This window comes from Saccopteryx bilineata, chromosome 12 (assembly GCF_036850765.1).
Source record: "Saccopteryx bilineata isolate mSacBil1 chromosome 12, mSacBil1_pri_phased_curated, whole genome shotgun sequence".
NCBI classification, from domain to species: Eukaryota; Metazoa; Chordata; class Mammalia; order Chiroptera; family Emballonuridae; genus Saccopteryx; species Saccopteryx bilineata.
This window is the reverse complement of record NC_089501.1, coordinates 36,287,231-36,299,913: the sequence shown is the minus strand read 5'-3', so window position 1 is coordinate 36,299,913 and position 12,683 is coordinate 36,287,231.

Sequence of the window (12,683 nt, the reverse complement as noted above, 5' to 3'; positions counted from 1 at the left end):
GAGGCAAGGAAAAGTAACAAATGGGAATCAAATTTGAAAGGAACAAATGCAATGGTCTTTGCAGACAATATGAGTATCTTTGTAGAAAATTCACAAATTTCTAGAAAAAATATTTAAAAAGAGATTATGTATATACTATTCTAATGAACAAAGATTTTTCTTAAGGGTGGAAATATTGATCAAAACCAGCAAATAGGGAGTCCAGAAATATATCCATTAATTTGCAGAAAACTTTTTTTTAACAGAGGTACAAATAATTCAATGAAGAATAGTTTCTATAGTGTATGGTACTGAATTAATCGGATACTCATTTGAAAAAACAAAGAAAAAAACCCCCTAGTATCCATACCTTGCATCACATACAAACTGTAACTCAAAATTGATGTCTGGCTAAACCTAAAATATAAAACAGCAAAACATAATACCCTACCAAATACATCAGAAAATATTTATGACCTTAGATGTGGAAAACATTTTGAAGAATTGGACACTGAGCCTGATTCTTAAAGGAACTAGTGATAAAATGGACTCCAAACTAAAACTAAGTGTCTAACCATGTCAAGTGTTGCCAAGTATGTGGAAAGACTTGTAGTTTTATATATCATTGATGAGATGTAAAATGGTAAAAACATTTTGGAAAACAATTTGGGCATGTCTTTAAAAAATTAAACAGACATCTACCAGAATAACCAGCAATTCTTCTAATAGGGTTTTACTGGGAGAAAGAAAGCATATATTCATTTAGAGGCTTATGCTTGATTGTTCATGAAAACTTTCTTTATACTAGTACCTGAATGGAAGTAACGCAAGTTGTCCATCAATAGATGAATACATTGGAAACAGAACAAAACAAAAATTTGGAATATTCTTACATTGGAATGCTACTCAGCAATAAAGTTAAATAGCTATTGCTGTAAGGCTGCAGCATAGATGAGTCTAAATAAATTATTAAAAAATTATTATACAGCATTTCAGAAAGTAAGACCCCAAAAAAGAGTACCCACTTCATGGGTTTTTTTTTAATTTTAAATTCTAGAAATTAAACCTATCTTTATTGTCAGAAAGAACAGCAGTGGTAGTCTAGAGACAGAGCAGGAAGTAGATACAAGGAAAAATTACAAGATGGCAGAGTATAATTTAGGACTGATGGGTTTATTCATTAGCTTGATTATGGTGACTGTTCCGTGCATATAAACAGTTCAAATGTGTTACATTACATAGTTTTACAAATGATATGGAGATGTGTTACTCTTATATCTATTCTCTGAAGTATCATGAGTAAAATTAAGGTGGTGTGCTTTTTTTTTTTTTTAAGTGGTGTACTTCTTAAAGTTTGGTAATGCAAACCTTAATAATCAGTCTTGTCCAGGAATACTTAGGGTAGGGATATTAAGAAGTAGGAATTTTGAATACTGATTTCAAAGAGATTGTTTTATTATTCTACTCCACTTTTGGTTTGATTTTTCATGTAATATTTTAATAGAAAAACACTAATTTTATGTAACTTTCAAAATTAGTGCCTCAAAAATTTCACATATTTTAATATTTTAAAATATTTTTGAAGAAATATTTATTTATTTAAAATCACTTAAAAGACAGTTTGATTCTCGGCCATGGCCGGTTGCTCAGCAGTAGAGCATCGGCCCGGAGTGTGGAAGTCCAGGGTTCAATCCCCAGTCAGGGCACACAGGAGAGGTGCCCATCTGCTTCTCCACCCATCCCCCTCTCTTATCTCTCTATCTCTCTCTTTTGCCTTCCTGCAGCCAAGGCTCCATTGGAGCGAAGTTGGCTCTGGTGCTGAGGATGGCTCCATGGCCTCCGCCTCAGGTGCTAGAATGTCTCTGGGTGCAATGGAACAATGCACCAGATGGGCAGAGAATCACTTCCTAGTGGGCTTTCCGGGTGGACCTGGGTGGATCCCAGTCAGGCACTTGCAGGAGTCTGTCTTTCTTCCCCTGCTTCTTACATCAGAAATATACAAAAAAAATGTTTGATTCTGATTCACACTAACTTCCATTCTTTGGAATTATACATCAAAAGGAAAAATGTTTGTCATTCAGTAAAGTGCTCTGTAAATTTAAATATATATTTTTCTTTAATTTGAAGGAGAATTAAGACTACAGTATTTCATGTTTTGTTTCTGTAAGAACTGTGGTGGTGGACATAATATTATAAGGCAGCAACAGCACAACAGGTAGTTTATATATATAATATATTATATATATTTCAAAGACAAGAAACCTCACATCATGATTTTTTTTCTTATACAAATAATGTAAATGTTTCAAGAGCTGGATTGAATTATAATTTTATCCTGTTTACTACATTCCTCACTTTGCTGGGGAAAAACTTGATGAATAAAACCCATGACACAGAAAAAGAAAAATAGAAGTCTGTGCTCCAAATGTTATCCTATCTTATCAGGAGATAAAATATTCTACTTACAAAAGATATATTTCTAAATCTAGAAATCAAGTAAACATGGGAAATAATATATTAGTATATATTATGTAACAAAATAATGGATATAAACACTGATGAATATATTAATACAGAGAATAATATTTCTTTTCAGTGAACGTTTAAGCAAATGTAAATTTTGATTAGCAGGTTTTAAATATATTTGCTTTATCCATTGGTACTTAGAAAAATGTTACACAATGAATCACTTTCACAGGCAAGCCCCTCCACAGTATGATCCCAGTGTACATTTTTAATTTATTTTCTATTCTTTTCCAACAAATGCTCCAACCAAATTATAAGTGTTCTGCAAACACATTGTAGTTTCAATGAACTCCTGAACTTTCACTTACAATAATCTTTACTGTGTTGTCCTTTCTTATCTCAACATTTTGAAATCTTATACTTTCAACATTGTAATAATAAAACAGATAAAATCTCTTTCAGTTTATTAGTTTGCACTGAAATAATTCCTTTTTTTCCCCAAAGCTCTGTTAGTATTCTTACCAACTTTGCAATCACTTTGTACTAAATTTATCCCCTAACAAAAGAAAAATTCCTTTTGTAATGATTTAGACTGGATATAATCAGCAAAGTTGTACTTTTTAGGCTTAGATTGAAAAAAAATAGATGTATACATACATATATAACTATAATTCAAATTTCTAAAAATTATTTAAGAAATTACATTATGATGAAAGGCAGTGTTCATATTGTGAGTAAGCCTTGAATTACTGTAAGGTTATTTTAAGTTTAAGTCTACAATAAATATAAGTCTCAGTATCCTACATTGTTAGCAAGACATATTGATGTATAAATTAATTCCCTAACTTTTTTCATATACTTTTCTTTGAATCTAGCTCAATATAACCCTCTTTTTCAATATACCTGCCTTAAATTCTGGTATGTTCAATATACTGAAAAACAATACTCCCAATAACTCAGCTCATCATTTTCTGGAATTCCTCTATTGAATGATCTTCTTCTACATCATATCTCAAATATTCATTATTTATTTATTTTTATTTTTTATTATTATTTATTTTTTTGTGACAGAGACAGAGAAAGACAGAAAGAGAGGGGCAGATAAGAATAGACAGATAAGAAGGGTGAGAGATGAGAAGAATCAATTTTTTTGTTGCAGCATCTTAGTTTTCCCATATGTGCCTTGACGGGTGGGGGGGCTATAGCAGATCAAGTGACTCCTTGCTTGAGCCAGCAACCTTGGGCTCAAGCTGGTGAGCCTTGTTCAAACAAGATGAGCCTATGCTCAAGCTGGCAACCTCGGAATTTCAAACCTGAGAACTCCTTGTCCCTGCTCGACACTAGTCACTGCACCACTGCTTAGTCATGCTCAAACATTAATTCTTATAATGATATTCAATGTTGTTATCTGAAGTACAATATATTAATAATCTCTTAAGATGCTTCTGAAATTCTTGATTTCCAGCACACTCTATCTGGTACCATGACAGCAACTACAATTTAATTAATTCAGTAATCCACTAGCAAGTCAACCTCAAACCTATGTTTTCAGAGTGCTGTATACCCAAACACCAAACACACAGAAATAATGAGAAGACAGAGAAGTGCAATAGAAATTAAACCGCAACAGAAACCTCCAGGAAATGAACTGAGTGATATGGAAATAACAAAACTTCCGGATGTTGAGTTTAAAATAATGATTGTAAGGATGCTTAGGGATCTTAGAACAACAATGGATGGTCATTACAAATACCTAAATAAAAAAATAGCAAGTATAAAATAGGACATCGAAATATTAAAAAAATAATCAGTCAGAAATGACAAGTACAATATCAGAAATGAAGACCACAATAAAAGGAATTAAAAACAGGATGAAGGATGAAACTGAGGATCAAATCAGCAAGTTGGAGGACAAGTTGAATGAAGGAATGGAAGCAGAGAAGAAAAAAAAAAGAGACTCAAAAAGTCTGTGGAAACTCTTAGAGAGCACTGTGACAACATGAAGAGAAACAACATCCGCATCATAGGGGTTCCAAAAGAAGAAGAGAAAGAACAAAGGATAGAGACTTTGTTCAATCATATCATAGCTGAAAACATTCCTAAATTAATGCAGGAAAAACTCTCACAAGTTCAAGAAGCACAGAGAATTCCGTTAAAGAGAAACCCAAAAAAATCTACACCAAGACACATCATAATTAAAATACCAAAGCTAAGTGGTAAAGAGAAAATATTAAAAGCTACTAGAGAAAAAAGGCTACCACCTACAAAGGAGCCGCCATAAGAATGACATCTGACTTCTCAACAGAAGCACTTGAGGACAGAAGGGAATGGCAAGAAATATGCAAAGTAATGCAGAACAAGAACCTACAACCAAGACTACTTTATCCAGCAAGGCTATCATTTAAAATTGAAGGAGAAATAAAAAGCTTCCCAGACAAAAAAAAACCCAAAAACAAAAACTCAAGGAATTCCTTTCAACCAAACCAATGCTGAGGGAAATGTTAAGGGGCCTCCTGCCTTTGCAAGCTATTTCAAAAAATTCAAAAGGAAGAAACACTTCCAAGCTTCTTTTATGAGGTGAGCAAAATAATGATTCCAAAACTAGGCAAAGACAACAGAAAGAAAAAAAAATTATAGGCCAATATACCTGATGAATATAGATGCTAAAATCCTCAACAAATTACTAGCAAACCGGATCTGTTGTAAACAGATCAAAGTGGGAAAATAATATAGCAAAAGGAGAATACAGCTTTAAAAAAATAAAATGGCAATAAACAACTACATATCAATAAAAACCTTTAATGTAAATGGATTAAATGATTCAATCAAAAGACAGGGTAGCTGCATGGATTAGAAAACAGGACCTATACATATGCTGTCTACAAGAGACACACCTTAAAACAAAAGATGCACATAGACTGAAGGTAAAAGGATGGAAATAAATATTTCATGCAAATGGAAATGAAAGAAAAGCTGGGGTAGCAATACTTATATCAGACAAACTGGACTTTAAACAAAGGCTATAGGAAGAGATAAAGAAGGCCACTACATAATGATAAATGGAGCAATCCAACAGGAAGATATAACATTTATAAATATCTACACACCTAATATAAGAGCACCTAAATATATAAAGTAGACTTTGATGGATAGAAAGGGTGAGTTGAGATCAACAGCAATACTATAATAGTAGGGAATTTCAATACTCCACTAACATCACTAGATAGATCCTCAAGAAAAAAATTAACAAAGAAACAACAGACTTAAACAACACACTAGATCAATTGTATTTAATAGATATCTTTAGAACCTTTTACCCTAAAGCACAAGAATATACATTCTTTTCAAGTGCTCATGGTACATTTTCTAAGATAAACCACATGTTAGGGCAGAAAAATGGTCTCAATAGATTTTCGAGGATTAAAATCATATCAAGCACTTTTTGTGATCACAATGGCAAGAAACTAGAAATCAATCACAACAGAAAAACTCAAAAATTTTGAAACACATGGAAACTAAATAGCAGGTTGTTAAGCAACTAATGGATTAACAATGAAATCACAGAAAAAATAAAAATTTTCTAGAAATGAATGATAATGAGCATACAACAACTCAAAATTTATGGGACTCAGTCAAAGCAGTATTAAGAGGGAAGTTCATAGCACTACAGGCATACTTTAAAAAGCTAGAAAAAGCTTAAAAAAACCCCAAGTTATCCCTGCATCTTAAAGAACTAGAAAAAGAACAGCAAGTAAAGCCCAGATGTAGTATAAGGAAGAAAATAATAAATATCAGAGTGGAAATAAATTCATAGAGGCTAAAGAAACAATACAGAGGATCAATGAAGCCAGGAGCTGGTTCTTTGAAGGGATAAACAAGATCAATGAACCTTTAACTAGACTCACCAAGAAAAAAAGAGAGAAGACTCAAATAAATAAAATTAGAAATGAGAGTGAAGAAATAACAACTGACACAGCAGAAATACAAAATATTGTAAGAAAATACTATTAAGAATTGTATACCAAAAACTAGACAACCTAGATGATATGGACAAATTCCTTGAAACATACAATCTTCCAAAAATCAATCTGGAAGAGTCAGAAAACCTAAACAGACTGATTACAACAAATGAGATCGAAACAATTATCAAAAATATCCCAACAAAAAAAAGTCCTTGGCCTTATGGCTTCACAAGTGAATCCCAACAAATATTGAAAGAACTAACTTCTATCCTTCACAAGCTATTTCAAAAAATTCTAGAGGAAAAAAGACTTCCAAGCTTCTTTTATGAAGGAAGTATAATTCTAATTCCAAAACCAGGCAAAGACAACACAAAAAAAGAAAATTATAGGCCAATATCCCTGATGAATATAAATGCTAAAATCCTCAACAAATATTAGAAAACCAGATCCAGCAATATATGAAAAAAATCATACACCATGATCAAGTGGAATTTATTCTGGGGAGGCAAGGCTGGTACTATATTTGCAAATCAACCAATGTAATTCATCACATAAACAAAAGAAAAGAAAAACCACATGATAATTTCAATAGATGAAGAAAACGCATTTGATAAAATCTAGCACCCATTCATTACCAAAACTCTCAGCAAGGTGGGAATAGAGGGAATATACCTCAATATGATAAAGGCCATTTATGACAAACCCACAGCCAACATCATACTCAATTGGCAAAAATTAAAAACAAACCCCTTAAGTACAGGAACAGTGCCAGGGTGCTCCCTTTCACCAATCTTATTCAACAAAGTCCTGGAAATTCTAGCCACAGCAATCAAGACAAGAAAACAAAATAAATGGCATCAAAATTGAAAAAGAAGAAGTAAAACTATCATTATTTACAGATGATATGATATTGTGTATAGAAAACCCTAAAGTCACAGTCATAAAACTACTGGACCTGATAAATGAATTCAGCAAGATGGCAGGATATAAAATTAATACTCTGAGGCATTTTTATACACCAACAATGAACTGTCAGAAAGAAAAATTAAGTAAAAAATCCCCTTCACTATTGCAACCAAAAAAATTAAATACCTAGGTATAATTTTAACCAGAAGGTTAAAGACTAGTACTTAAAAAATTACAAAACTTTGATAAAAGAAATCAAGGAAGATACAAACAAGTGGAAGCAGATACCGTGCTCATGCTTAGGAAGATGAAATATCATCAAAATGTCTAACCTTCCCAAAGGAATTTATACATTCAATGCAATAACAATTAAAATACAAATGACATACTTCAGAGATATAGAACACATATTCCAAAAATTTATATGGAACCAAAAAGAACACAAATAACCTCAGCAATCTTGAAAAGGAAGAATACAGTGGGAGGTATCACATTTCTCGATATCAAGTTATATTCTACAAGGCTATTGTATTCAGAACAGCTTGGTACTGGCATAAGAACAGGCATATAGATCAATGGAACAGAACATAGATCCCAGAAATAAACCCTCAGTTCTATGGACAACTGATATTTGACAAAGGACGTAAGGGCATATAATGGAGTAAAAACAGCCACTTTAATAAAAAGTGTTGGAAAAATTGAAAATTTACCTGAAAAAAAATGCAACTAGACCACCAACTTACACCATTCACAAAAATAAACTCAAAATGAATAAAAGACATAAATGTAAGCCATAAAACCTAAGCATTTTAGAAGAAAACATAGGCAATAAGCTCTCCGACATCTCTCGCAACAATATATTATATTTGCTGATTTGTCTCCATGGGCAAGTGAAATAAAAGACAGGATAAAAAAATGGGACTATATCAAACTAAAAAGCTTTTGCACAGCTAAAACAATAACATCAGAATAAAAAGACAAACCACACAATGGGAGAACATATTTGACGATACATCTGATAAGGGGTTAATAATCAAAATTTATTAAAAACTTGTGAAACTCAACACCAGGAAGACAAACAATCCAATCAAAAATGGGCAAAAGAAATGAATAGACACTTCTCCAAAGAGGACATACAGATGGCCAATAGGCATATAAAAAAATGCTCAACATCACTAATCACTAGAGAAATGCAAATTAAAACCACAATGGAATATCACCTCACACCAGTTAGAATGGTGCTCATCAACAAAACAACACAGAATAAGTGCTGGCGAGGATGTGGAGAAAAGGGAACCCTCCTGCACTGCTGGTGGGAATGCAGACTGGTGCAGTCACTGTGGAAAACAGTATGGAGATTCTGCAAAAAATTAAAAATGAAACTGCCTTTTGACCCAGATATCCCACTTTTAGGAATATACCCCAAGAACACCATAGCACTGATCCAAAAGGAGAAATGCAACCCCATGTTTATGGCAGCATTGTTCACAATAGCAAAGATCTGGAAACAGTCCAAATATCCATCAGTGGATGAGTGGATTAAAAAGCTTTGGTAAATATATACTATGGAATACTACTCAGCCATAAGAAAGGATGACATCGAATCATTTACAATAACATGGATGGACCTTGATAACATTATACTGAGTGAAATAAGTAAATCAGAAAAAACTAAGAACTATGTGATTTCATACATAGATGGGACATAAAAATGAGACTCAGAGGCATGGACTTGAATGTGATGGTAATGGGGGGGGGGGGAAGGGAGGGGGTGGTGGGAGGCGAGGGGACAATGAAAACCAGATAGAAGGTGACAGAAAACATTTGACTTCGGGTGAAGGGTATGCAACAAAATCAAATGTCAAAATAATCTGGAGATGTTTTCTCTGAACATATGTACCCTGACTATTCAATGTCACCCAATTAAAATCAATAAAAAAAGTTGAGGTCGACATATTATAAGTCTAAATATTTAAAGGTTATATTAATTAACAAACTACTACATTAAGTAACTTATCTCTTCCTGCCTTACAAATATGTCTTCATAATAACTGAGAGGTTTTATATAGTTGAAAGTTTTCAAAAGGTTAGAGATAATTAAATCTAAGCATTATTTCATATATCTGGATATTCTTTTAGGGGTCAGCGATATTTGTATAAATAACACAAATATCCTTGTATTTATTTACTTTAAAATCTTTCTTATTGATTTCTACAAAATAAGTAGCATGTTTCAATAAAAATTTCCATTATTTTTCTGCTGTTAGTGACATAATTAACTAAAATTAAAAATGTACTTGCATTTAAAGCATATAAATTTGAAAATATTTTATGAAAATGTTAATAATAAAAAATATAGGCCCTGGCCGGTTGGCTCAGTGGTAGAGCATTGGCCTGGCGTGCGGGAGTCCTGGGTTCGATTCCCGGCCAGGGCACACAGGAGAAGTGCGCATCTGCTTCTCCACCCCTCCCCCTCTCCGTCCTCTCTGTCTCTCTCTTCCCCTCTCGCAGCCAAGGCTCCATTGGAGCAAAGTTGGCCCAGACACTGAGAATGGCTCTGTGGCCTTTGCCTCTGGCGCTAGAATGGCTCTGATTATGGCAAAGCGACACCCCAAGATGGGCAGAGCATCGCCCCCTGGTGGGTGTGCTGGGTGGATCCCGGTCGGGCGCACACGGGAGTCTGACTGCCTTCCCGTTTCCAACTTCAGAAGGAAAAAAAAAAGAAAATATAAAAATAAAAGAGCATATGATTCCTAATATACTATTTTCTAATATATTCAAAATAATCTAATTGAAAATACAAAATTTCTCAATTCTGCTTTTCCCTTTCTACCCTGACTGGTCTTTTAGAAAAATTCCAGTTTGCCTCTACTCACTATATTCTATTCATCTCCCTCTACCTATATTTCTTAACACTACTTCTTTATGGTTTTTAAATCCACTGTTAAACTGAAATTGCTCTTTTCAAAGAGTTCTATGAGCAGCACATAGCTCAGTGAAATGACTATTTTTTCATCCTTATTATCTGTCATGTTAACGGACTTGAAATGTTGACCACACCTTTCACTTTGATATACTTAGTTTCTTTGCTTCCAGTATACTACTTTTCCTGAGTTTGTTCTGAGTTCTTTAGTTCTAAATTTTGTTCATTTTTCTTTAAAGAAAACATTTTTTTTGCTCTAGCATTTTGTCCAACGTTTTGCTTTGAGTTTTATACTTCTTTCTTTTTATTTAAAATAAACTTTAAGGAAGTAGCTAAATCTAGATGTAGAAATATTTTATATCTAAATAGGATTCATTGCTTGATTGTACTGTAGTTCTAACATGTCAACAACTCATTTATCACATTTTCCACAAAAAATATCTTCAAAGATTTTAAAAAAATATAATTAAATCCTGAAATATATGTGTACTCTACCCTTTCACTTAGAGAATAATGTGCTACATAATAATGTTACGGTCAATGACAGACCGCTACACTACCGTGGTCCTATAAGATTAGAATGGAGCTGAACAGTTCCTATTGCCTAGTGATGTATTTGCTTGTCTTAACCTTACAGCACAACATATTACTCACATGTTTGTAGTGATGCTGGTGTAAACAAACCTGCCAGTCTTATAAAAGCATAGTACATATAATTATGTACAGGACATAATACTTGACAAAAATAATAAATGACCTGTTACTGGTTTATGTATTTACTATATTGAGTGTTTTATTGTTCGAGTGTAATCTTTCTACATAAAAAAAAGTTTGCTATAAAACAGTGTGCCTGTAGCAACCTCATACATCTCCTATTTACCTCCTCTCTTGATTGCATCATTTTATCTTGTGCTTGATATAATCTCCACTGTTTTATATACAGTAACATGTTGTTCAGGTTTATAGCCTATGAACAATAGACTATACCATGTAAACTAGGTGTGTAGTAGGCAGTACCATCTATAGGGTTCTTACAAGAAAATCTCCTAACGACGAATTTCTCAGAATGCATTCCCTTCTTTAAGCCAGGGTATGAATGTAAATATAAAAATAAACTAAATTATGAAAATGTTTAAAGTATGCAGGCTCATTAATATTTATTTATATAGATTTTATAAGGTTCAACTGAATTGTACAAAATTGGTTTATATTTCCAGAATTTAAAATGGCCTAAATACTAATAAGATTATTTTATTTTTCAAGGTTCTAGGAAAGGCAACATAACTTGTTTACCATAAATAACATCAGGTGCTATTTTTCCATAGCTTTCTAATCAGACTATTGAAATCAATACATAAAAGAGCTTATAGTACATTAAAATTTTAACATTTTAATGGTAAAGTGGAATTTAACTTGGTCCCCTAAAACCAGCCTATTGGAGCAATAGAAGACACAGAAGAAAAGGCATACATTCTGCAATTAGAAAATCTTGGGTTTGATGTAAATATAACAATTTATAATAACTACAGGCCCTACAAAGTTTCTTAAAATTTTAAACTTTTTCATTAGCTGTAAAATGTGTAAAACAGTGTGCCAGCAGCCACCTCATGCATAATTTACATGGAGTGACCAATCAACAGTAGGAAAAATATGGAAGCAATCCCCCAGTATAGAATTTAATTCCATATTTTTATATGTATATATATGACTGGAGAATGTGGAAAATATAATAGATATAAATTACCTAGCATTCTTAAAAACCTGTCTAGATTAAAATGAGTAAGAAAATAAAATAGAAAATTGTTTGTACCTATGACCTATGAAAAACTTCCTTTTTTCTAAGAAATAAGAAAAATGTTCATTTATCCTTGCATTTTCAAAGCATAGAAAGTTTTGCAAATGGAGTGATTGTGTGCATGTGTGCATGTGAAGGAGAGGAAAAGAAATATATATATATACACACACACACATCTGTGAAAACTAAGAAAAAATGCTAGTCTTAATGAATTCTGATATATGATTTATTCAATGGATTTCTTTTAATAGTTTTTCAAATATTCACATTTCCCATAATTGCCAGTTTTACTTAATTTTTTACCTTCTGTGATTTGATAAAATCTAAAACTTATTAACATAGAGTTATGTCAATGTAATACCTGTAGATATTTTACCAATAGCTTGCTGAATAATATTAACTTATGGCTTCTTTTCTTCTTATTTATCTAAACTGAATTTATTTATAATACATTTTTGTCATTGTTGTCTCAACACCAAGCCTAGACTCAACCAGCTCTACAAACAATACAGACAAACACAGAGACATAATGAGAAGATAGAGAAGTGCAATCCAAATGAAACCCCAAGAGAAACTTCCAGGAAATGAACTGAGTGATATGGAAATAAAAAAACTTCTGGATGCAGTGTTTAAAATAATGATTGTAAGGATG